General features: G+C 46.5%; 1 long non-coding RNA gene across 1 annotated transcript in view; it reads left to right on the forward strand.

Moving 5' to 3' along the window:
- Positions 1–13,763: 13,763 nt before the first annotated feature.
- LOC310767492 overlaps positions 13,764–25,469 on the forward strand; it is a 30,488-nt gene continuing 18,782 nt past the window's right edge. Inside the window, exons 1-2 of the long non-coding RNA XR_014550931.1 lie at positions 13,764–13,845; positions 22,144–22,299. This is a non-coding gene — a long non-coding RNA (uncharacterized lncRNA). The remainder of the gene's footprint in view (positions 13,846–22,143; positions 22,300–25,469) is intronic.

Here is a 25,469-nt window from a genome sequence, read left to right on the forward strand (position 1 = left end):
AGAAATCAAACTTTCTGGCATGCGTCCAGATATAAATAAGGCTTCTGGAGTGATAAAGGCAGCGTGCGTGTGGTATTTTTCTACCGAGGAACCTGGTGATTGTACAAGGATAGAGCAGCAATTCCAAAAGCTTTCGCTTCTTTGAGAGTAAGCAAGCTCTCACCGATATGGGACAGAGAATGTCAGTCCATAAGAGCGTTTGATTTGTGATTTGACTACAACCATGTGGCATACACATTCTGAGGCGTCAACAAGCTCAGTGATGTTAGCATTGTATAATTTGAGAATCCCTTGAGTGGCTTCCTCAGCTCATTCCTTACCCTATGGTTGTGTACACACTATACCTTTAAAGCCCATTTGAAGCACATTATTTCCCACAAAGAATTCTGGGTACTGTAGTTTGTTAAGGGTTGCTGGGAACTGTAACCCTCTGAGGAGTAAACTACAGTGCCCATAATTTTTTGAGGGAAAGAATGCACTTTGAAAGTGCTTTAAAGGTACAGTGTGCACACAACCATAGCTGCAATGGCACAGGTTTTTTTTTCCAGCTGAATCTTGTATTTGAATTTTCTGGTGCCCCCTGGAGTGTCTCTGAAGACTTCCAGAAATGCAGCGCATATTCCTGCATGGGAACTCTCTGCCATTTGTAGGACTGGTTCTATGCTGTTTGAAGTCTGAACCAATTTAAGAGCTCTTTGATGGTTCCATCCTAGTATGCTCTTTAGGGCCATATACACTTTTCTTGAGCAGTGTGACCTTTGTGTTCTGGACTCACAGTAAAAATGATAATGATGTGAGACTAACAATACTCTCTGAGATGTATGTTTGAAGGATGTAGAGAAGGAGAAGTAGCAGCAAATCTCACAGAGTGCAGATGATCAGGAATCATGGTGTTTGGTGAGCTGGAATCTACTAGCATCCACAATGCCGTGTCACTTAACTCACAATCAGCAATGAGAAAAGAATGGATTTCAGTACTATTGAGGACACTGGCAGAGTTGTTCAACACCATGGAAATTCTGATGCATTATGAACGGGGGGCTTACATGATTTAGCAAAATGTTCTTTTAAAATTGTATTTCTTGCATGTTGTAGATTTTGCCAGGACACATGTAAACATCTGTGTTTAGGAGTTCCACGCCAGTAATACTGATCAGCCAGTTTGCGATTACAAAGGGGCAGAAATTGAAGGCATTTTCTTTGGGGTTTTCTTGCTAATAGTCTAATGCTGTACTAAATATCTGGAGATAACAATCTAGCAAATAACTATTTAGAACAGCGAAGAGCACATTTCACCTCCCGAGCAATTTCAGTTGTTTTTTCAAGACTCAGACCCTTTTCCATGAGGAACTTCTCATAGATTTTGAGATTATTTGTCTTAATTGCAATTTGATCCTCTGTCATCTCATCTGCACAAAGAAGTACACAAGTTCCACTCAAGTCATGCAGCTGAGCTCTACATTGGTCAAAAGACTCCTGGGGTATGATTATATGAGAATGTAATTTAAGATGTTCTGATACATCACTCAACATGGAATTAAAATCTTCATCCAGGACCCATATGACTGCATTGTTGCGGGCCGCATCTTGCAGCCTTCGGGGCCAAGGCAGTGTGTAAGCAGAGCCTTCTCTGTTCTGGAGAGAAGACATTAATTGCTATAGCTAGTACATAATTACTGAAAGAGAAATACGACTTCCATTGTTCCCATGGGAGCCTGGGATCACCAGCAGTGAGCAGGAAGAAAATGGGGGTAAAATCTGTGACATGGTTGAAAATAGCACAAGACAGACACTCATACTGCAGTTGTGGTTCCTAGATGAACAATAGAAACTGTGTCCACACAGAGGCATTATTTTGCAAGCAGGATGTTCAGTTTGATTTTTTGCATTCACAATTTGCTTGCAAACACCTCCCCCCACTCCTATTTCTCATTCACCATTGACCTTGCTGCTCCATCACTTACTGTCCACTTTAGAGGGTGAAGCCTGTTGGAAAAGAGCCCTGATTTGTTCCTCCCTTCGGTTCCTCCTCCACTCCCTTTTTACATTCTGGGCTCATATGCAGGTATTGCTGTACATTGTCTTTTTGAAGAAGAAAAAGTCCCTAGAAATATGCAAGATCACAAAAGTAAATGCTTCACAATGGACAAACAAGTGGGTGGGAGGGCACTACCCAGTTTTAAAAAAACCTTGCTGAGAGTTTTGCACAACTTACATTTGCCCGAATCTCCACAACTGTGTGCAAGTTATCCCAATGTCCCCCGAAGCCTCATTGCTACCTCTTGAGACCTCTTTACCTTGTGATGTGTAGCCACTCCAATCATTCTTCAGTGCGGATTATTTTATTTGCGGCCATAATTATATGCCCTCATGAAAATCCATATGCATTTAAGAGGGAATGTCTCCTAATATACATATTTTTGCAAAGCAATTTCCCCAAATAGAATGCATTTTAATGTTTGTTCATTTTTACTAATATCTTGTTACAGATTTGCAGGGGGCAAGGATGCCCCAAAATTCCTGGGTTGCAGGTTCTACTCATAATTTCTGAAATTAGTAAATGTGGGGTCAAGCCAAGTGCCCCAGGAGTTAGGCTTACAGTCTGCCATCCAAGAACAAAGACAGGTGATAGCAGAGTCATTTCCTTGACAAAAGGTGAGACATTCAGCATTAGACAAGAAAGGATTACAGGGGGCACGGTGTCACCACAGGAAAAAGTTCTGAAAGGGGAAGGGAAGGAGTTGTTTTCTGCAAAGGCTGCTGGGAAGAAGGTGGAAGAAAGCAGAGCTTGCGACACTCAATGGAGAAGGCTGTACAGTGGTACCTCGGGTTACATATGCTTCAGGTTACAGACTCTGCTAACCCAGAAATAGTGCTTCAGGTTAAGAACTTTGCTTCAGGATGAGAACAGAAATCGTGCTCTGGCGGTGCGGCGGCAGCGGGAGGCCCCATTAGCTAAATTGGTGATTCAGGTTAAGAACAGTTTCAGGTTAAGAACGGACCTCCAGAACGAATTAAGTACTTAACCCAAGGTACCACTGTATATGCATTTTTGGACATATTACTTGGCTGCAGACCTGCATTGCAAAATCTGAAGAAGTTTCTGTTTGCTTGTTGTTTCTAAAAGTGCAAATTGGGTAGGTTCATCTCTAAAGACAAACTGAATTGAGCTGCTCCTCCAGCCCTACTTTGGAGTCACGGGGCTTACTTCTGAGTAGGCACAACTGAGATTGCAGTCTTGGACTTATTGGCCCTGGAAGAGGAGGCAGCCAAGGCAAAGCAAGAGTAGTCATGCTTGACATGTGTGAAGCAGAAAGGAGGTCCCATCTGTCCTGAACATTTAAAGCAGTATCACTTTAATCTGTCATGGATTCCCCCAAAGAATCCTGGGAAGTGTAACTTGTGAAGGGTGCTGAGAGTTACGAGACCAGGCCTGGCCCACCCATGAGGTGGGGTGAAGCAGCCACCTTGGGCAGCGGAAGTCCCCAAGGCAGAAGCTCTGCTGCCTCCACCTCTGATTTCTGGTGAGATCTTGCCGAAAATCAGTCCTGAAGCAGGTGTGGTGGGGGACACATTGTAGAGAGGAGGGCGGGGCAGCAGGAGACCCCGTTTTCCTCACAGAAGTACAATTCCCAGAGGTTCCTGTGAAGAAGAATTGATTGTTAAAGCACTCTGGCAGACTCTCTTCCTCCATTCTCCCAAACGATGTGGTATGTATTTATTTAGAGTATTAATATCCTACCCTTCAGGATGACTTGCAATAAAATGGTTGACATAGTGCAGTTAAATTGCTGTCTGTTGTGTTTGGGTGGCAACATATACAGCATTTCTACCTATCTCCATTCCGTAAGGATAGAGAAAGAAGTCTCAGACCAGTTGAGAAAGTTATGTACAAGCCCATTACAGAGTTCTACATACTGTGGCAAAGGAGAGTGATTTCTAGACAAAGGGTGGTCAGAAGGTAAACTGTAATCCACTGGTGGATCACTGACCAGTTTTTGGTGGATCACTGAATGCCTGCTGGTTCCTGGGATTCTTCTTGCAAAGAATAACCAAAAGTGCATTCTCAGGATCACAGAAATTAGACTCATTAAGTGTTACAAGATCCTGAGCATACACCTTTGCTTTATACCGTATTTTTCGCTCTATAACACGCACCCGACCATAACACGCACGTAGTTTTTAGAGGAGGAAAATCTGTAGGCATGCCACCCGTAGGCATTCCCTCTATAACACGCACAGACATTTCCCCTTACTTTTTAGGAAGAAAAAAGTGAGTGTTATGGTGCAAAAAATACGGTAATTTTAAAAGGGATCCCGGGGCTTCTAGATTTTTGAAAATGGAAGTCAGCATTTCCTGATGCCGTTTCAGGGGTAAAGAACAAGCTGAAATGCCAGTCCAGCAGTTGGATGTAGATGCTAGCAGCCTTGTCCCCTGAAGTGGAAGATGGGCTGTTCACATAAGCATCTTGAGCTGATTTTCACGAATATGTTAGCAGTGATAATTGATTGCTACACATTCCACAACATTTTCAGGGCAAATGGTATTTCTTGTTACTGGAATGTAGTGACACTTGCTTTTGATAATATCGGCCCTCCACTATGCTGGTCCCTGAGAACAACTTTTAAATCCTACAAAAATCTCATCTGTGCCGTTGGGGCGTATTACACCAGGCGCCTTGCTTTGAATAGTTTATTACGAGCAGAAGAGTGCTAGAAGAAGCTTCCTTTTGTCAAATCTCCCAAGTTATTTTGAACATTGTATATGAAAGTTGTCCGAGAAACTGTTTCCTTTCTTATCCATCTTCACACACCTCTTTCCCCACCCCCACACTGTGTTTCAGCAGGAAGAAAGCCAAAAACAAAAAAAGCAGAAACCAATCCATAAATTGCAACAGGCCATCAAGGATTCTGGAACAATAGCCCAGTCTCCCTCCCACGGGTCTCCCCATATACTTGACACTAGTTTGCAAAACCAATTAAATCCCCAGTGCCACTGATGTGAGACGTGCCCAGTGAAGCAGAAAGGATGGGGATAAAGGCTGACAAGGAAGGAGAAGAGGGGCATGTTGCTAATTGTGCCCCACCCCCTACAATCATGCCTCTTTGCGAGAGCAGTCCTGATCAGAACCATGGGATGCATGTGGCTTTGATGTGTGTGTATTTGTTGTGGTGAAACAGCATTGGGAGATGTTTGGGAAAATAGTCACTTGCATTTGGAGTGGAGCTATGGGATGAAGATGAACAGTTGCTTGGGACAGTGCAAGTTGGTGTGTGCGCACGGATATGACAGTATGCAACTAGCCAGCTGAGATCAGATAGTATAAGAAGGTTGGTATCCAACACTCATCGAGGAGGTTGATTTCTCTCTTTTTCCATCATCATATGTCCATGAGTCCATGACTCATTTCTGAGAATCCAATAGCTTGTCTGTTTAGGACATGCAAGCCTAGGTTTTGGTGCTCCTGTTGCCAACTCCCAGTTGCCCAGTGGATCCAAGGCTGGGAAACAAAGAGCTAAACTGATGATAGGAAGCAAGAGATCAAGCCAGGATTGTGCCCTAAACTGGTCACAGGTCACTCTATAGAGAAACTGGAAAGGGAAGAGGTAGTGAGCAAGCAAGCAATGAATTGGGGGGAGCAATGGGAGAGCTGTGTGAATAGAGAAACAATGGCAGACAATCGCCACAAGATCTGTAGGGTCTAATAAGTCTAGTGAAGGAAGTGCACTAAGTCCTATCTCTCTTCTGCACTCCATCCATGTACAGTTTGCAGTATAAATATTCTTCATAGCTGCTTCTTCTGTTACCTTTACTTTACCATATCAGCCTTAGCATGACAAGACCATTCCGAGTGCAGGAAGCAAGGTATTGTTCTGCCTCAAATTGTATTGTATTGAAAAACCAAATGCTTTTCCCCAACAATAGTCCATGTGTATATTGATAGATGTTCTGATTTTTGGATTATTGGGTAAAGTATATTCTTCACAGTTTTATCATCTCCATAGCATGGAGGTGGCATTGGGATGGTTCTGGCCATTCAGCCTATTTCACAAAACTATTTTTTTAAAAAAAGAATAAAAGGCTAGAGAGCAACACTGTGGTATAATCCTGCAATGGAGTGCAAGCAATCAGAATGATAGCAATAATGTCAGCCTACGTGTGACTCCTTAGAAGTAGGTCTCATTGTTTTCAATGAAGCTTGCTCTCAGGAAAATGTTCTTGGATTACAACCTTGTTGTAGCTTTGACTTCTAATGCCTTCTTAGTCTGATGGCAGTCTGAAAAGTGTCTGAAAGCTTGTGCAGTCACTAAGAGACTGGCATTTCTCACAGAGGGTGCTACACAAAACAGTTATTTGTCGTGTATGCATGCTCTCTTAATTTGCTTATCTGCAGGCAAGTTGCTCATTAGTTTACATGCAGAGTAGTCCAAAACAGACTGGGAGGATAAAAGGCAGATGTCTGGAAAGTTTTCTGGCCCAAATGAAATCAATGAATGTCTCAGATCCCAGGCAAATGTCCCAGATCTCCAGCAAACACCAGGAAAGTAGATCAACAGACCTAGATAGTCAACTTTCATTTAATAAAAAGTAAATTTCTATCCTTTATAGATACACCTAGATAGATACACATTGGTTAGAATTATAGATACACATTGGTTAGAATACTTTACTGCATAGCTATGACCATGCTGTGGATTCTGAATAACCTTCTCATGAAGCCTCTAGATATTCCCAAGTATGATGTGCTATCAAAATTCTAGGTCTCACTGGAATTGAAATAAACTTTCAAAAGTGAAGTCAGTGGGACACTTCTTCAAAGAATAGTGTTATAAGTTTGAGGGTACCAGACTCCCCTAAATGTCTGGGTCCAGTAGGGGTTAGAATTTAATCAAGGCAAATGTAAAAATATAAGCCCACTCAGTTTCCTGATCAGGTAATCACCTAGGAGTTGAGCCATTTAGAGAACAAAGGGAAGGTAATGAGCCATTAGGAAAGCCAAAGAATTATAGAATTGTAGAGTTGGAAGGGATTCTGAAGATCATCTAGGTGGGGTAGAAATAAATAAATAAACAAATAATAATAATAATAATAATAATAATAATAGCGTTCCAAGGCTTGAGACTGAGGCCAATGGGCATGATATTGTTATTATTAATTAAATTTGTATACCATCCATCCTCTATTAATAATAATAATAATAATAATAATAATAATAATAATAGTAATAGCAATAGCAATAGCAATAGCAATAGCAGTAGCAGTATATTTTGCCCTTCTTCCCAAGAGCTGGAGATGAAGCACATGATGTCACCCCTTTGATCCTCCCAGTGGCTCACTGCAGTAGCTGAGAGGACAGTGGCTGAGACTAGATAAGCACTAATAAACCAAAACTCTATTCAGGCAAGACAGAGATATGGATAGTAGGTGATTCATCTGATCTGAGAGCAAGTGTTCATAATCAGGGCCAGCCTACTCGTGAGGCAAGGTGAGGCGATCCCCTCAGGTGGCAGAATCCACAGGGGCAGCAGATCCAGCCTCCAAGGAATGCATTGTCTGCTTCTGCGGTGTCAGCTATGGCTGTGGTGGGCTCCCTGGAGGACACATCTGCCTCCTCCTCAGCAGCCTCTACTGAAGCCTCTTGGCAAATAGGAAGCACTGCTCGTCTCTCACCCCTAGGGAGGAAATGGCAGGGGCTGCCCTTGGGGGGGTCTCCGGGACCCTGCACCTGTTTGATGTGATGCAGAGTGCCCCCCCACGACAGCCTTTGATTCTCACTTTTGTGTAATGTTGATTTGATTTATACCTCTTGTTCCTGAGGTAGGCCTTTATTCCTCACTTGTTCCTGAGGTAGGTCTTCACTCGCCTCTTCTTCCCTGACAGGGAGGATGCCATTTTGTGGTTTGCCTTAGGTGCCAGAATTTTCATCATGTTCTGGATGGGATTATATTTGATGGAATCAAGTTCACTGCTTTGGGTGCTATCAGATTCAGCCCTGTTTTTGGATGCCCAAGTGACGCCAGCAGCATGAAGCACCTCCCACCAACCTATGGCTGGTGCACCAGCTATGACCATTCCTGGTCAGAGAGAACTTGGCCACTGACATTCATATCTCAAGAATAGACTAGATTGTGAACGCACTGAGGGCGGCGTTATCTTTGAAGACGACTCTGAAGCTTCATTTCATCCAGAATTGCAGCTGGTAGAGCTGGGACCAGTCAGACAAAACACATCACGCTACTTATGAAATAGCTTCTCTGGAACTGCTGGCCAGATTGTGATGGTAGAGATGTTGCAGATGCCCCTGACCGTCTGGACTGGCCTTCAGGTCAACCTACTTTTCCAGAAACTCAAGAAGAAAACAGCAACTAAAGGACCTGTGGCTATGCCATCACTTACCCCCAAATCTGCTGCTGTTTCCACCCAAAAAGAAGAGACTAGTTCAGACAGTGACTCAGGTAGGTACCTTATGCACAAACAAGCAAGTTCTTTGGATTCTTAATCATTGTGTCTTTTACTGAGGAAATGTTTGGACTTACATACTATGGAGGCAGTGAATGAGACAGGAGTTCCTTCTGTTTGAGGTGACCTCTTGCTTTTGATGTGTACAACTGGTTCAGAATTACTTTGCAATGGGGATATCTCACACATTGGCAGATATAGTCGCTTGATGAAGAATCATACTTGGGAGTGGATTGGGGGATTCTCTTGGACGTTTATGTCCAGAGGCCTGAGGCAGAATGGCAGAATGAACGGGCCTTCTCTGTAGTAACTCCCTGTTTGTGGTATGTCCTCCCCAGGGAGGTTTGCCAGGTGTCCTCATTATTTATTTTTAGGTGCCAGGCAAAAGCGTTCCTCTTCAACCAGGCCTTTAGTTGATTAATATTCTACAGCCTGTTGATTAATATTCTACTGCGGACTGTCTCACCAGAGTGGTGCATGCTCTTGCTTGGACTACTGCAATGCGCTCTACGTGGGGCTACCTTTGAAGGTGACTGGGAGCGGCCGCCAAGACCATATAACACAGGTCTTGAAAGACCTACACTGGCTCCCAGTACGTTTCCGAGCACAATTCAAAGTGTTGGTGCTGACCTTTAAAGCCCTAAATGGCTTCAGTCCAGTATACTTGAAGGAGCGTCTCCACCTCCATCGTTCTGCCCAGACACTGAGGCTCAGAGGGCCTTCTGGTGGTTCCCTCACTGCGAGAAGCCAAGTTACAGGGAACCAGGCAGAGGACCTTCTCAGTAGTGGCACCCGCCCTGTGGAACGCCCTCCCACCGGATGTCAGAGAGAAAAACAACTACCAGACTTTTAGAAGACATCTGAAGGCAGCCCTGTTTAGGGAAGCTTTTAATGTTTAATAGACTATTGTATTTTAATATTCTGTTAGAAGCCACCCTAGAGTGGCTGGGGAAACCCAGCCAGATGGGCGGGGTATAAATAATAAATTATTATTATTATAAATGTATCTATGGGAAGGCAGGAGTTATTGTTTTGCTGTTCGGTTTTATTTACTTACTTGTTTTTTGTCCTGTATTTTATTCTGTGATTCACCCTGAGATCTTATGAAGAAGGGCAGTAAGGAAGGCAGGAAGGCAGGGAAAGAAAGAAAGAAAGTCCTAAAGAAAGGCAGGAATCCTGGGCAAAACTTTCCAAAATAAAAAGGATGCCATCAGTCCGGAAACAAAGCTCACACACAATGACAAGAAAGAACCCTGTTGCAAGAAGCAGCTTCAGCAGTATGTATCTTAAGAACATTTATGCTAACTCAGTAAGACTATGCCCAGAAAGAGAAGGAGCCCGTTTTTCCATTGTGGCAGAATACCAGAGATTTTGCCAGGATGCACATGACTGTCACAGCAGAAGTGGACACACTTATTCTGCACCCAGTATGCTCCCACTTCTGGTTTAGGAAGTCGTGTACACACAATGATTTGTACACTGATTTGTACACACAGTGTTTTGTACAAACAGTTGTGTGTACAAATCAGTGTACAAATCATTGTGTTTTAAGCTGGTAATGTGTATGCAGCCCAGCACTTCAAGAGATTACTCTGAAACTGCAAAGATACAACTGACGAGAGATGCCTTCCTGTCCTGTAACCCGTAGAGAGACAAGACGCTAAACCAGGAGGAGAACAAGTTCACCATTTTGGAGTGAATCTAAATAGCTGCTCCCAATTCACCATCTCACTGAGAAATTAGAGGCGGCCATTTCAGTGACATTTTGGGAGATGTAATTTGACCCCTAAGAGAGGGACGGCAGGGAGGTGGATGAACTTCTTACCTTTCCCCTTTTCCTTTTTATAACTTAAAATAAAACAACAACAACAACAACAACAACAACAACAACAACAACAACAACAATTTATTATTTATACCCCGCCCATCTGGCTGAGTTTCCCCAGCCACTCTGGGCAGCTCCCAATCAAGTGTTAAAACAGTACAGCGATAAATATTAAAAACTTCCCTGAACAAAAAGAAGAAGATGCTGGCTATTTAAAGGTTTAAAAGGAAGGGGGAAAGGTGTAAGGAGTTCTAAAAGAAAGTAGGGGAAATGTAAGCCTCTTCCCCCAGAAAGGGCACAAATGTTTCCTGACCACCCTGTTATTTGCATCTGCTTTGGAGTTGGCCTCAGAGTGCCCACCCCCACCCAAATCAAATGGGCCAGCCCTAGTGCCCCCGGTTCCTCAGCACGTACCTGCAAGATCAAGCCACTGAAAAGAGCAAAGAAGAAAGATTGTGTTGATGTATTATTTCTCCTATGAGAAACTACGAAGACACGGTGGCCCATGCCCACAAACAGCAGCTCTGGGCAATCATGTACTATTAGAATGGTAAGGTAAAGGTACCCCTGCCCGTACGGGCCAGTCGTGTCCGACTCTAGGGTTGTGCGCCCATCTCACTTAAGAGGCTGGGGGCCAGCGCTGTCTGGAGACACTTCCGGGTCACGTGGCCAGCGTGACGAAGCTGCTCTGGCGAGCCGGCACCAGCGCAGCACACGGAAACGCCATTTGCCTTCCCGCTATAAAGCGGTACCTATTTATCTACTTGCACTTAGGGATGCTTTCGAACTGCTAGGTAGGCAGGAGCTGGGACCGAAAGACGGGAGCTCACCCCGCCACGGGGATTCGAACCACCGACCATGCGATCGGCAAGCCCTAGGCGCTGAGGTTTTACCCACAGCGCCACCCGCGTCCCATTAGAATGGTAGCAGTGCCTTATTCACCGGAAATGGCAGAGTGTTCAAGCAACAGAAGACAGCAATTCCAAAGGAAATGTGCCAAGAGAGGTTGAAGAGGATTCCCAAAGGACATCTTAGAATGGAACTCTGCAAATGATAGGCAAGGAATTTGCTGTTTTGGCCCGAATGGAATACCCAAATTGCAGACCCCTCAAGTGTCCCGATTTAATTTGGGACATCCCGAATTTGCAGAAGCTACCCTGGCTTCTAATCCCAATCCAGGATGCCCAGTTTTACCCAGAGGCTGCTCCAGGAGGGACCTTCTCAAGGCCACTCTAGGCGACTGAGCAGGAGGGAAGGAGGGCAGTGAAGGGAAGGAGGGGGCAATTGGGTGGGCAAGGAAGGGGTCAGTGGTAGGGAGGGGGAGAGTGATGGAGATGGGTGGTGGTGGTGGGGAGCCCCGAATTTACTTACAAAATATTGGAGGGTATGAAATTGAATTGTGGCAGAACTGAGCCGCTTAAAATCCCGAATTCACCCAGCTAAGGTGAAATATACTCGGAGTCGAGAGTGGATTTCATGCTCTTTATTCAGCTCATAGTAGTGAGGAGGCATGGAAGTTCCCCCACAATATCTGCTTTATATACATTATTTACACAATGGGCTGCACATGATTGGCTAATTCCGGGATTCTCCTGTAGGCCAATCAGGTTGTGGATTCACTTCCACCTGGAGCTGGATTGAGTGGCTCATGCGGACCAATCATACTGCTGCCTTGTTCTAGGACCAATCAGACTGCTGCATTTTGGATCCTATTCAACTCAGTACATAACATAAGGCAATCCCATGATTGGTAAGCATACTTAGGAGTTTTTGGTGAGGAAACTGGATACCCCTCTCCACATGCATATTGACACTCTCAAGCACGCACACCAACTCCATGGGGCTGAGGCCTCTATGGCTCCCACCATGTCTGCTGGGACAGGGCTCAGCCCCCCCCCCATCTTGAGGGGGCAGAAGAGGTCTGGCAGGAAGTTGCCTCGGGCTATGCAACCTTGGGAGGTGCTGCATGGACCAGCATGGTCTGGTGGGCGATTGTCATATTAGGAGGAGGACTGATTGGCGTCTCCTGATGTGACAGTTGTCACACATGCAATGTGTGATGAGCATGACGTCATGTGCATGTGCATTTTGCACATGACATCAGCCCCCCCCCTCATGTTGGGTGCAACTTGGTGCCTGTGCTCTCAAATCATTCTAAAATATTAGTCAGACAAGCTTTGCCTTTGCAGAAGCCATGCTGATTCTTATTCAGCAAGACTTGTTCTTGATAATATTATATTTAACTATGCTTTTTACCGGTTTACCCAGAAAGTACATTAGGCTGAGCAGCCTGTAATTTCCTGGGTGTCCCCCTGAGCCTCGCTTTAAACACTGCTGTTACTTTGGCCACTTCCCAGTCCTCAGGTAAGGAGGTCAGCCTTACAAATGAGCAGGCTCAGTAGCCCCAGGATATAGAGGGATAGTCGGAAAATAAAGATGGAACCCTGGGTGAGGGGAAATGAAATGCCTTGTTTAGACAAAATGGCTGTCTGGAATCCAGAGCATGAGCCTTCCATTTAGATGGGATATATGGCAACATTTTTTTTTGCAGGTCCCACTCATGAAATCATTTGTTGCATGACTGTAATGTACCTTTCGCAAGATGAATCTGGCTACAATAAAAATAAATAAGTAGACGTAGTCTTTTTTAAAAATGAACAATTAATGAACTGCTCAGAATTAATGTTTGTCCAATTGTACACTAGAGAACCAAGATGTACTAAAATACAGGACAGATAATTATGTTCTATGAAGAGACATTCAGCTTTAAGAGGGGAACAAATCAGCTTGGTTGAGAATGTGATCTCGGATGTCCAAATTCATTTGCACCTTTTCTGTGGCCACTGGGAGATTTGAGCAGACTTGAAGTACACTCGAAAGACAAATAGTGCTCGCTTGCCCTTTCAGACTGGAGTCGCCAGACGAGAGCCTGAGAAGCTGGTGGCTGTGAACAGTTAGAGCCATCCTATCATTACTAAATAATTCAAAGTCAGCCTCTCTCTCTCTCTCTCTCTCTCTCTCTCTCTCTCTCTCTCTCTCTGTCATGGCACTTTCCTACATGAGAAGATTGTGATAGCAAGACAGACTTGGAGAAGACAGAGCAAAGAAGCTTGTGTTTTTTCTGCAGCAACCCTTCCTGCCTTTGCACAGGGTTTGTAAAACAACAGTGGTTCTCACTGAAGCCATTTCTCCCCCTCTGGTGCAGCCTCCGTTCCACCAGCAAAGGTCAACCCATTCTCTGTTCAAAGCAAAAGCACACCCCCTGGTTATCAGATTTAGGAATTCTATAGGGAGGCTGCAGATGGAATATGTTTAAAACAGGAAGAATGCTGCAATTCTCCATGAAGAGAGGTTGTTGAGGTCAACACGTAAAAAATCGGAGAATGCTGACAAGCTGTGTGAGTACAAGGAGAGTGTGGTCAGTTTGGAGTGTAAAAAAAAGGAAGGCAGTCACTGTGTGTGGGAACCAGGGAGGGGGGGTGTCAGGGGGCACAGAGCGAGGAAGAGAAACTCAGGGATCCAGGTGTGCTGATTAGCGAAGGAGAAATACGATTAGGAGGTAAGAAATCAAAGGCTGTGTGTGACTAATGGAGGCATATTATCATATGGGGTTTTTAAAAACTTAAATGCAGCTTTCACAATTACTCGGCTGGTCCACCTCCAGATAGTTTTAAGCATCGGGGAGGGGAAAGAGTCAGAATTGATTCTGATTCTCGGATAACAAACAGGAATCAAAGGTTGGACTTTCAGGTGCTGTTTTTGCTTTTTCATACCAGGAACCATAAACCTCTCCGGATTGCAATTAAGAACACAAAGCTTGCATTCATAGTTGAGACCAAAAGCCCATCCAGTCCGGTCAGGGTGGCCCATCCCATTTTGCCACCTGAGGTGAAATGGGAAGGTGTTCTCCTGCATGTGCACTGTGCACCATGTGCCGTGCACCCCCTTGCCTCCCCCACCAAAGCCTCACTTAGTGGGGTTGTGCAGCTGTGGTTTCTGGGTTCCTGTGAGATCTCTCAAGCCCTAGGAGATGTCACGAGAGCCCCCCCGATTTAGTGGGGTTCTTGTAAGATCTCGCTGGAAGCTGCCACAGCTGCTCTTCCATACTTCTCCTGGGGCTGGACAGGACCTCCTTGGATTTCAGTGCCTGAGGTGGCTGCCTTACTCTGCCTCCTAGACAGCCCGGCAGTCCCAGCCCTCAGCCTGGTCTTCTGCCCCATGTCTGGTGCTGGCACACAGAGCGAGCTGAGCTGGCCAGCTGAGATGCAGGGACAGTACCAACATTGGGGAGTCTGGTAGGTCACTACTGGGATCTGATGGGAACCAGGAAAGGAACGGATGAATTTCTCCCCTACTGACCTGTATCCCTGGCTTCCAAGCAGGAGTTTTTAGCATTGGATAAAAGCAAGGTGTGTTGACATGTTTGCCTTTGGTGTTTTGACACTTGGCCGGTGTCAAGACTTGAAATGGGATGATCCTAATTCAAGTCCTCCTGCAGCAATGGGTGACCTTGGGTCAGCCACTGGCTCTCAATCTAACCTACATCACAATGATCATTTCCATACATTACTTGGGAGAAAATCCAGGCTTGCCATTGCTTGTACATTTTCTCACTCCTGTAGTATGTGCTTGTCACATCCACACCGCTGCATTTTTAGGCATACCACAAAATGTTATGTGTGAAGGGACCCTCTCTGCACCAGGCCTTTGTGTCTGACTGTTATTCCCCTTACATGTCATATTCCTTCTGGAAGGAGGGAGTCAGTGATCTCCATGACAAATGCACACTAAGCCATTTTTCCATGGCATGCACCTTCTGCATAGAGAAGAGTTGCTTCTCAGACTTCTCTTTTCTCTTTCCCCCCAGCAATAGGAAAAGGCAATTTCAAAACAATTTCCCACTTTCTTCTTCCTCCTCTTTCTTCTTGGCACCCCCCCACTGCTTTATGCTTGCTGCCCCTGTTGTGCTGGTGCACACAGCAGCTGTGCTCTTGGGAGTCAGCCTGTACTCCCTTCGCCTGGGCAAGAGAGACGATGGCTTCTGAAGCAAGGAAGAACACCCTGCTCTGCCCCCGCTCTCTCCCTCTTGATGTCTCTGCGAGTTTGGAGCTGGTTTTCTTCCACTGGGAAAACACATTCTGGTGCTTCCAGGAGCTGAACACTGCTCTCTAAAACGACGAAACCATCTTTTCCCCTGACAGAAGCTGTTATACGCTTGGGCCAAGATGCAAAGAAAGCAGGAGGAGAAAAGCTGGCTTTAAAGAGTGTGAAGCTGGGCAAGCTTAATAATTGACAGGCCAGTAGTTTATTAAGGGTGCTGGGAACTGTAGTTCTCTGAGGGGTAAACTGCAGTTCCCAAGATCCTTTGGGGAGAAGCCATGCACTTTAAATGTATGGTGTATAGACAAGCACACTGAAGGAAGCTCAGTGCAGTCCATTCCAAGGAGGGTTGTTTTTACGGAGTACTTGATTACATTTTGAAATGGGGAGGGGGGTTCTGTTCCCCACTTCCCCATGTGCCTTCGATTCCCCATCTCTGCTTCTTTCTCTCTTGGGCAGGGTTCATTGCAAAGAGTCTTCTCTGCCTTGTCACAGCCTTAGGCCTGATGGCCCCACCATTCAGCAAGCCAAGGCCCCTGTTACCAGGAACAGGAAAACTGTTATTCAAAGCATCAGAAGTGGTAAAAGTGAGAATACTGGTTGTTGCTCTCCCTTCTGACCATGTAACTCTACTGGGTGTACCTAATAGTTTGGTCTGGCCAACATGACCAATAGTCAGGTATGATGGGAGTTGCAGTCCAAAATATCTGGATGGCAAGGAAAAGGTAAAGGACCCTTGTCCAGTCAAAGGCGACTATGGGGTGTGGCACTCATTTCACTTCAGGCTGAGGGTTTGTCTATAGACAGCTTTTCTGGGTCATGTGGCCAGCATGACTAAATCGCTTCAGGTGCTACAGAACACCATGATGGAAGCCAGACTGCACAGAAACACCGTTTACGTTCCCGCCACAGCGGTATCTATTTATCTACTCGTGCTGGTATGTTTTCAAACTACAAGGTTGGCAGGAGCTGGGACAAAGCAACGGGAGCTGACCCTGTCGTGCGGATTCGAACCACTGACCTTCTGATCGGCAAGTCCAAGAGGCTTGGTGGTTTAGACCACAGCGCCACCCGCTCCCTCCTATCTGGATGGCACTAGGTTGTGAAAGGCTTATGTAGACCATCACTATTGTAGCTTGGTGTGATGTGAGGATCCCAGGAACTCTTCTTTGCATAAGAACACTGGTGTGTCCTTGGCTGCCAGAACAGTGGAGCTTGAAGTAGAGTCAGAAGAACAAAGCTGGAACTTCAAGTGTTGCCTGAAGTTCAGAAACTGAAGCTTTTCAACCCTTGTGCCTTAAGAAGTATCCATCTAATGGACAGTAGCCATGGAGAAAGAAGGAAGTTTATGAGTTAGAAAACAATGTATTTCTTACAAATGAATAACTTACAAGTGAGACTAGAAGTGCCACTGCTGGGGTGCTGCAGAAAAGCAGGGGAAGGCAGGAGGGGGATAAGCTGTGCAATTTCTGAACCTGGCAAAGTCTCATTGTTTGTTGACTCAGCAAAGTTGCCTTTACTAACAGCTTCACTTCCTGAAGCTCAGGAATGAAATGTGGCTCTTGAAGTTGACTTTAGAACAATCTCCACTTGAACTCAAGTGCTCTGTGCATCGGGGAAGAGAAGCTGAGGCTGAAAGAGTGAGGGAGAGAAAGGAGAGGCCCTCAAGAGACGAAGGAGAGGAGAAGGAGAAAGATGAAAAGTGCCATTTATCTCCAGGTTCTCTCCTTCATCCCTCTTTCTGCTTATGGCTTCCCTTTCTCTTTCAATACCTTCCTGCTGCCAAGGGTGCTCCACGTGTTTGAGCAGTGAGGCAATTTCAGCTTTATAGAAAAAGGTGGTCTGTCAGCAGCTGTGACATTATAAAGCTGCCTGATACCAAGGCAAACTGTAGGCCCACAGGCCTCTGGCAGAAGTTCCCCCTGGCCCTGCTGGCCCTTGGAGTGAGAGATTGAACCCGGAACCTTCCAGGGGCAGAGTGTGGGCTCTGCCACTGACACAGAACCTTTCCCTAAACAGACAGGTGAGCCTGACCTCCAGGCATGCCTGCTTTCACTGGTATCATCAGGAAAGGAGTTTCACAGGTGAGGAAGGAAGAAATTTTTCCCAGCACTGGGAGTCAGGACATCTTTTCTTGGCAACTACCATTTTGGGGGGGGGGGACACACACTATGAATCAGTCAGCAATATGACAACTTTCTCATACGTCCAATGTCAATATTTGGCCACTTCAGCTTGTTAAGCATACCTTTGGGGTGACCACATTATCCCCCTTTGTTTTACTTTTTTAATGAAGCCACATACTGAATGCATGCTCCATGCCATGGGACTCCATTTTGTGTTTAGATACTGGGCCTTGGGCCTCTGCACTTCTGATAGCAATTTATATTCACTTATTCTTATTTGGTGGGAATCTGTCTCAGTCTTTTCTATTTAGTTTGGCTAAGGCATTGCATGGCCTTTCCAGGTAAGAAAGGGGTGTAAAACTTTGGCAGCTCTGTATCAAGACTAGCTGTTGCTGCTTAATTCTTCATGTGCCCTGTTCTATCTATCTATCTATCATCTATCTATCTATCTATCTAATCTGTCTCTCTGTCTGTATCATTTGTATACCACCTTTCCCCCACAAAGAGCTCAGTGTGGTGTACCTGGTTCTCCTCCTTCCCATTTCATCCTCACAACAGTCCTGTGAGGTAGTTTAGGCTGAAAGGCAGCGACTGGCCCAAGGTCACTCAGTGAGCTTCACAACTGAGTAGCAATTCAAACCCTGGTCTCCCAGGTCATAGTCTAACACTCCAACCATTATGTCACAATATGGAAGTGCCTTTGAGCATGGGAGATCAGCAAATATACTACTTAAATGATAAATAGGATCTGCTTGCACTAAAGTAGTAATGTAGGGTAGCAGTAACAAATTTGTGTTTGTGCCCTATAACCCCAAGAATGAATGTGAGTGTGGGTATCTGGGCCAAAACAAACAAGATGAATTTTAACAGGGAGAAATGTAAAGTATTGCACTTGGGCAAAAAAAATGAGAGGCACAAATACAAGATGGGTGACACCTGGCTTGAGAGCAGTACATGTGAAAAGGATCTAGGGGTCTTGGTTGACCACAAACTTGACATGAGCCAACAGTGTGACGCGGCAGCTAAAAAAGCCAATGCAATTCTGGGCTGCATCAATAGGAGTATAGCATCTAGATCAAGGGAAGTAATAGTGCCACTGTATTTTGCTCTGGTCAGACCTCACCTGGAGTACTGTGTCCAGTTCTGGGCACCACAGTTCAAAAAGGACACTGACAAACTGGAACGCGTCCAGAGGAGGGCAACCAAAATGGTCAAAAGCCTGGAAACGATGCCTTATGAGGAACGGCTAAGGGAGCTGGGCATGTTTAGCCTGGAGAAGAGGAGGTTAAGGGGTGATATGATAGCCATGTTCAAATATATAAAAGGATGTCACATAGAGGAGGGAGAAAGGTTGTTTTCTGCTGCTCCAGAGAAGCGGACATGGAGCAATGGATCCAAACTACAAGAAAGAAGATTCCACCTAAACATTAGGAAGAACTTCCTGACAGTAAGAGCTGTTTGACAGTGGAATTTGCTGCCAAGGAGTGTGGTGGAGTCTCCTTCTTTGGAGGTCTTTAAGCAGAGGCTTGACAACCATATGTCAGGAGTGCTCTGATGGTGTTTCCTGCTTGGCAGGGGGTTGGACTCGATGGCCCTTGTGGTCTCTTCCAACTCTATGATTCTATGATCTATCCTGTGAAAGAATCAGCGGTTCCATCTTTCCTCCCATTAAAAACAACAACTGTGTAACCGTATATGTTTTCTCTTACTGGAGAAAGGGAGTGTACAAACTAGAAACATATTTTGAAAGGCTCACAATATGGCAGGTGATGTTGATGATGAGATAGTAGCCTTGCTGATACTTGAATGTTTATTTCATTTCATTAAAAAAACACCACCACCTGGACAGTGGAAAATGGTCAGCATTGAATGGTCAGGGGAGATTTAGTTTTTAAGTTTCAAAATTATGCAAACAAGAGTCACATGCACAAACCAAAAAGCATTGATGGCATTCACAGAACCACAATACTGACAATGGGAACAGATGTATCAGTGGGTGAGGAGAGTGTGCTTGTGGATGACCCGGCAGTTTGAGTGGTGAGAAACTGTTTTCCTTACAGCTGAAATGTTAGCTAGGGGAAGAAGGCATTTAGCTCATCCCACAACCAATTCATGAGCGAGAGGAAAGATGTCAATACCCCAACCCACTGTTTAATGAACGAATATCCATTCCTTGTGCAGAAAGACCTGCCGTCTGCCTGTGAATGTTGCATTCTTTTCAGTAAGTGTAAGCTACATTTAGTTCGGTGGTTACCAAATTGTGTGCTGCAAGAGGGGGAAGGTGTGAAAAATTAAGCCGCTGCAGTGGGTGCATCAGGCCCCACACAAGGAGGCCCTGTGTGAAATCGACCCCCCTTCTGCCAATATACAGGCAGTGAAGTGATAGATGCAAGGAAGAGGGTCATACCACAATTCCTTGAGGCCGTCCGTGTTACAGCTGGGAGGTACAAATGAATCTAGAAGTCCCATTCTGTCCCCCAACCCTGGCTGCCTGGGCAAAAGGAAGGGCAGGTTGCCTGGGGGTAATGTTAATACGCGGATTCTTATAGATGCAAAAAAGATGTTTGCTCACTGTTTTTGAAGTTCATCACCAACAACAAAGAATGGGTGGTATTCAGCAGAGTTTTACCAATAGTAGACCCACTGAAACTAATGGACCTTACTTAAAAATGCTTATTCATTTCATTGGGCTTACTCTGAATACCACCGGTCGTACTTGAGCGTAAGTGAAACACAGCTCCAGTTTCAATTCAGAAAAAAACTGTTCCCCAGCCCCCTAAAGACTAGGGGCACTTTCAGATTCCTGCTACTTTGGGGTGGGATTCAATCACATACTGGCTAATTCAGGTTGCACAGTGAGCGCCGATTTGGCGTTCTTCCACAGCAAACTTGCTTCCCCACAAAATAAAATAAAATAGAAAATCAAGGGGGAATGCACTGGGAAATGTGGGATAAGCAGTGCTTGACTCAGTGTTGTATAACCTCTCTGTAAACAAATCAGACGAGTGCTTAAGAAATAGTGACCTTGTCTAACCTCCGTGCAAGGTTGGCACAAACAAATCAAGATGAATATTCAATTAAAAAGTCAGTTGGAGCAAACAGCATTTTGGGTTTTCTCCGGATTGATATTTACTATGATTTAGCACTAAAGAGTGGGTTTCCCTGGGAGCAGAGCAGGGCAAGGGGACCCTTGGACCCGTGCTTTCTAGGCACAGAATAATCGGAAGTGCGGACAAGGCCCCCCCCCCCCATTTCTCTCTCTCCCTCTGTGTGCCTCTCAATAGAGAGTATCCCATTTGTCATCTTGGTAGCCTTGACAATATGTCAGCATGCTTGCACTGGCAGTTGTTTCGTTGGTGCAATGGAAGCAGCCTCATGCATAGTTCAAAAATCACACCAGCCAAACCCTTGCAGCATTGGCAGATTTGTAAACATAATGGTGCAGCTGCACTGAGGCGGATGGACAGACAGATTTAACTCTGGTGGCTTGGCTACCACCAGTGGTACCCTTGCCCAGCTTAGACTGATGTGCCAGCTGTTTCTGATCCTCGAGACTGGAAGATCTGGTCACAGAAACTAGCCTGCTACAATGTGCTCTGTGTGGGGCTAGCTGCCTCTGAAATGCGTCCAGAAATGTCAATTGATCCATAATGTGTAAACTGCTTAGATATTTTTCTTACAATCAAGCAGTATATAAATTTTGTTAAACCTGCGAGATCACCTTACCACACGTCAAGTCAACTACTTTGATCAGTGGAATTGGCACGGCTACAGGGGCCACATAATACCTGTTCCACATTTGTTAGAACTAATGGTTTAGTGCTGTAGCACCTGCACTTGGGAACTCCCTGCCTATTGAGATCAAGGAGGCACCTTCACTGTACTCTTTTCCGTGTCTGCTAAAAACATTCCTGTTTCGACAAGCTTATCCAGATGCTTACAAAGTTGGTAACTTTAATCTGTTTTAGTATTTTAACTTTTGTATGTTTTAAGGGTTTTCATTGTTTTATCTCTTCATAAAAAACCTGAAATTGGTTTACAATCAAGCAGTGTATGATTTTTATGAAATAAATACAATAAAAATGATGTGGCCAGATGGCTAATTGGAGCAACTTATCCAAGGCACCCACAGAGGCCCTGCTGCAAACCCCAACACCTCATGAAGCACGTCTGGTGTTGGGATCAGTGAGATGGCATTTTGGATGGCTGTGCCTAAAGGATGGCTTTCCTTTAGTTTTATTTATTACATTTCTCTTCCCCCTTTCCCCCAAGGAGCTCAAAGTAGCACACATGGTTCTTTTCCTCCCCTTATTAACTTCGCAACAACCACCCTGTGAGAAACACGGACTAGTCCTAAGGTCGCCCAATGAGCTTCATGAAGGCTTTTGGGTCTCAAATAGTCTTTAACCCTGCAGAAAGCGCGGTTGCTTTCAATGGGTGCTTTTAGTGCTGACTGCTATGTTCTAACTCTGCTGTTTTTCACTTTCTTGTAATTGAACTTGTTTTATTTTTTACTTTTCATGGTTTTTATTCTCCCTGGACTCTTTCTGCAGAAAGGTGAGCTAGAAATAGTATAAATAACCCTTCTCTTAGAGGAACTTAAAACAGCGTAAGCGAAACATATCTTTCAGAATCAGAAACAAAACTGAGCTGACATGGGGGTGGCATTCATCCCAAGAGTCAAAGGCCCAGGACCTCAGGAGCAGAAGGCACGGCTGCTTCTCCAGCAACCACAGCTTGCAGTTTGAAGTGCCAGGAAATGGTGATTTCCATGCAACAAAAGGATTGTAAGTACTTGCTGGCTTCCTGGAAAACTACACCAAGTACATAATAATAAACGTTCCTCTTTAACCAGGCCTTTGATTGACTGACATCCGATGCCCTTTTAAAATGTGTTGTGGAAGGGGTGGGGGTTATTGGGTTCTCTTTGTTTCTATTATGTGTTTTGTTTTTCTCATATTGTAATTTTATGTTGTGAACTGCCCTGAAATCTACGGGTATAGCGTGGTATACAAATTTAATAAATAATAAAGAAAAATAATAAAATAATGGGGGCTATGTTGAGGTTGGGAAGTTCTCCCAGAAGTTGTGCATAAATACATAAATTAAAAACAGCCTTAGTGCGCTGCAATTTTGAGCCGTGGTGTGGGAAGGGTGCTTGGCCTTTTCCATACTGGCTGGGGTTGGGTGTTCCCCCCCCCCCCGCCTTAAAATCCCACAGCTGCGTTTTTCCTTGTGGGAATGGCAAATGTGCACTTACATCACCAAGGGGAAAGGGGTGGCTCGGAATGGAGACTGAAAGAGGTTTAGCCCTTGCTCTAAATCAAAGCCTTTGGAGGCTGTTTCTTTCCTTTTTTAATGTAAGGTGATTTGACACTTGCCCTTTCGAGGAGACAAGCAGCAGCGGCCGCTTTGGTACCTGTTTGCGCCCAGTGGAAGCCAGAGGCGGAAATGTGCTGGGGGGCGGGGTGGAGAAAAAAGATAGGGATTAAAAGCAAAGGACCTCCCTGGCTTGTATTTTCACTCCCTCTTCTTCTTCTTCTTTTTTTACACTTAAAATGCATGATAATCGGTCCTTGGGTGTGGAATGCCGAGGTGGTTTCCGTGGCATTTAGAGGGAAATGTTTTGGCGTCGTTTGCAGCAGCAGCAGCCGCCCCCTCCACGCCACCTCTCCGGGGGCCTCTTCGGGGGGAGGCGGAGGCGGCCTTTTCCTTTGCGGCCAACGCCGCCGCGCGAGACGCCTTTTATCTGCCTTCCTCTTTGGCGATCGGTGAGCGAGGCGGCTCAGCTGACCGGCCCTGGCGGCGAAGCAGGCGCAGCATTAAGGAGCAATCGGGCACGGATTATGGCAGAGCCCCACTAATAAAGCGAGCGGCGGCTTGCCGCTCCTGCCACAACAACAAGCGCGGCAGTGTCAATCAACGGCCCAGAAGCCGCCCCGACAGCGCGTCCCTGGCCAGGCTGCGGCAGCCCATGCGCCTCGCCAGCCCATGCGCCGTTTAGGGGGCCCAAAAGCGACCCGAGAGGATCGCGTCTCTTGCAAAGGGCAGGGCAGCCGACGGGCGCAAAAGAGAGAAAAGCGCCAAAGGCTGAGCAAGGCATTTCCTCGGAAGCAAAGGGGGCCTCTTCCCAAGTTCGCACGTTCAGGATCGCAGCACGAGCTGCAACCGAAGTGTGTAGCTCGATCTTCCTAACGGTGTTTACTCTCAAGGAAGCCGCCCCCGCCCGGCTATCCTCCAATACCACCGTTACTCCAAAGTAAGCCCCTCTCTGCGTTTCAGCCAGCGGCAGCTTCTGCTCGCCCGGTGCGCCGACGCCCTGCTGGGCTCATCGCCTCCTTCGGCGCGAGGAAAGCCGAGCAGAGCCGTCGAGAGCGCAGCTGCCGCCCCAGGCACAGCCGGAGGCCGATGCCTTCGGAAGCGTCGCCCCTTATTCCCGAGGAAACGCGTCCCGGGCTGCTTGTCCCCCCACCCCTCCAGTTTCAGTAGCCCGTCAGTCCGAGCCTCCCAGCCGCCTTCCTGCTTTCCATCCCGGTGACCTCCTTCCCCGTCGGGTGGAGTTCCGCCCGCCCGCCCGCCTTGGGAGCAGCTCTCCAGCCCGGCCCTCCCCGACCTTCCTGGCGAGCCAGAGCAGCTCCTTCGCACGCACTGGGGCGCTGGACCGCGAAGGCGGCGCCCCTCGACGGCTGCAGAGAGCGCCTCCGGCTGCGCCCACGCTCCGACCCGCGGCTCTTCGGGGGTCGGGTGGTGGCCTCAGACGCGCCGCCTCTCGGCGCACGTGCTTTTGAGAACGTGAACCCAAAGTACAACCCAGCCCCCTCGCACCGCCCGTCGGAAGCGAAGGGGCGGGCAGCGTGCACGTGTGAGTGCGCCACAGCTGCCAAGTCCACTCGGGTTTCCGCGTGTTTTAAGCTCTCCATGGTGAGAGCAGTCCGGAACAAGGAAGGGGAGGGCCGTCTTTGCGCCCCCTCCTCGCCCCCTCGAACTTTTCTCGGCTTCCCGCCGCGTCCGGGGGAGGCTGAAGTATTATTTCCAAGAAGCCGAGCGCGAGGAGAGGAAGGGATGCGGGGGAAAGACTGAAACAGGAGGAGATTAGATTAAAATCTCTCCATGTGCGTGTGTGTGACTGCTTGCTGGTGTTGCTGCGTTATTTCCCCAGCCCTGAGCCTCGTCTGAGCAGCTCGATCGATTCTCATTGATTGTCCCTGACGAGCTGCTCCACTTTCCAGCCAATGTCAGCCTGTCTGCATTCGGGAAAGAGAGAAATTAAGGAAAATCTCTGCCGCCCTGGCGGTGTCGTTTCCACACACTTCAGCTGGCAGGCTGCCAGGTGCTAGGCTGCAGCCAAGAGCTGGACCGGACTCTCCTGAGCCGGGGATCCGGATTCGCGGGGGGGGGGGGAATCAGGAGAGAGAAGCCGCAGAAGTCGGCGAGGAGTTGCCCTGGGGCGGCTCCTCTTCTGGGGGGGCCACGAGGAGAAAATTGCACACAGCACGCTGCTGCATTAGGCTGGACACTGACAATATTTTTTATTTCCATTAAAAGGGGTGCAGATTTTGTTAAATGCAAAATAAGTAGTAAATAAAGGCTAGAGCTGACCTGCAGGGGTCAGTGTGCACACCCATCCCACTCTTGCCTCTGAGAAACAAGGGCGGGGGGGGGGTGTTACTTCAAAATTCCCCCAAACCTGCTCAGTCAGAGGTGATTGTGGAACAGAGGAAACACTATGTTCTGTAGCAGAGGAAGCCAGAAAGACCTCTCATTGTTATTTGCATGCTTCCCAGAGTTAGAGGTGGTTTTTGCAGAATGTGAGCGTAGGTGATATTTCTGAAAGTAACCTCTCTTGACAAGATGTTAGATGTCCCTGAACAAATTCATGCCATTGACCACACGGGAGGGCCTCCATGCACTGGCCTTGAGAGAGTGCGGTAGAGACAGCACAAGGCTGTGCAGCCAG

The sequence above is a fragment of the Podarcis filfolensis genome, assembly GCF_964270895.1.
Source record: "Podarcis filfolensis genome assembly, chromosome: 7".
NCBI classification, from domain to species: Eukaryota; Metazoa; Chordata; class Lepidosauria; order Squamata; family Lacertidae; genus Podarcis; species Podarcis filfolensis.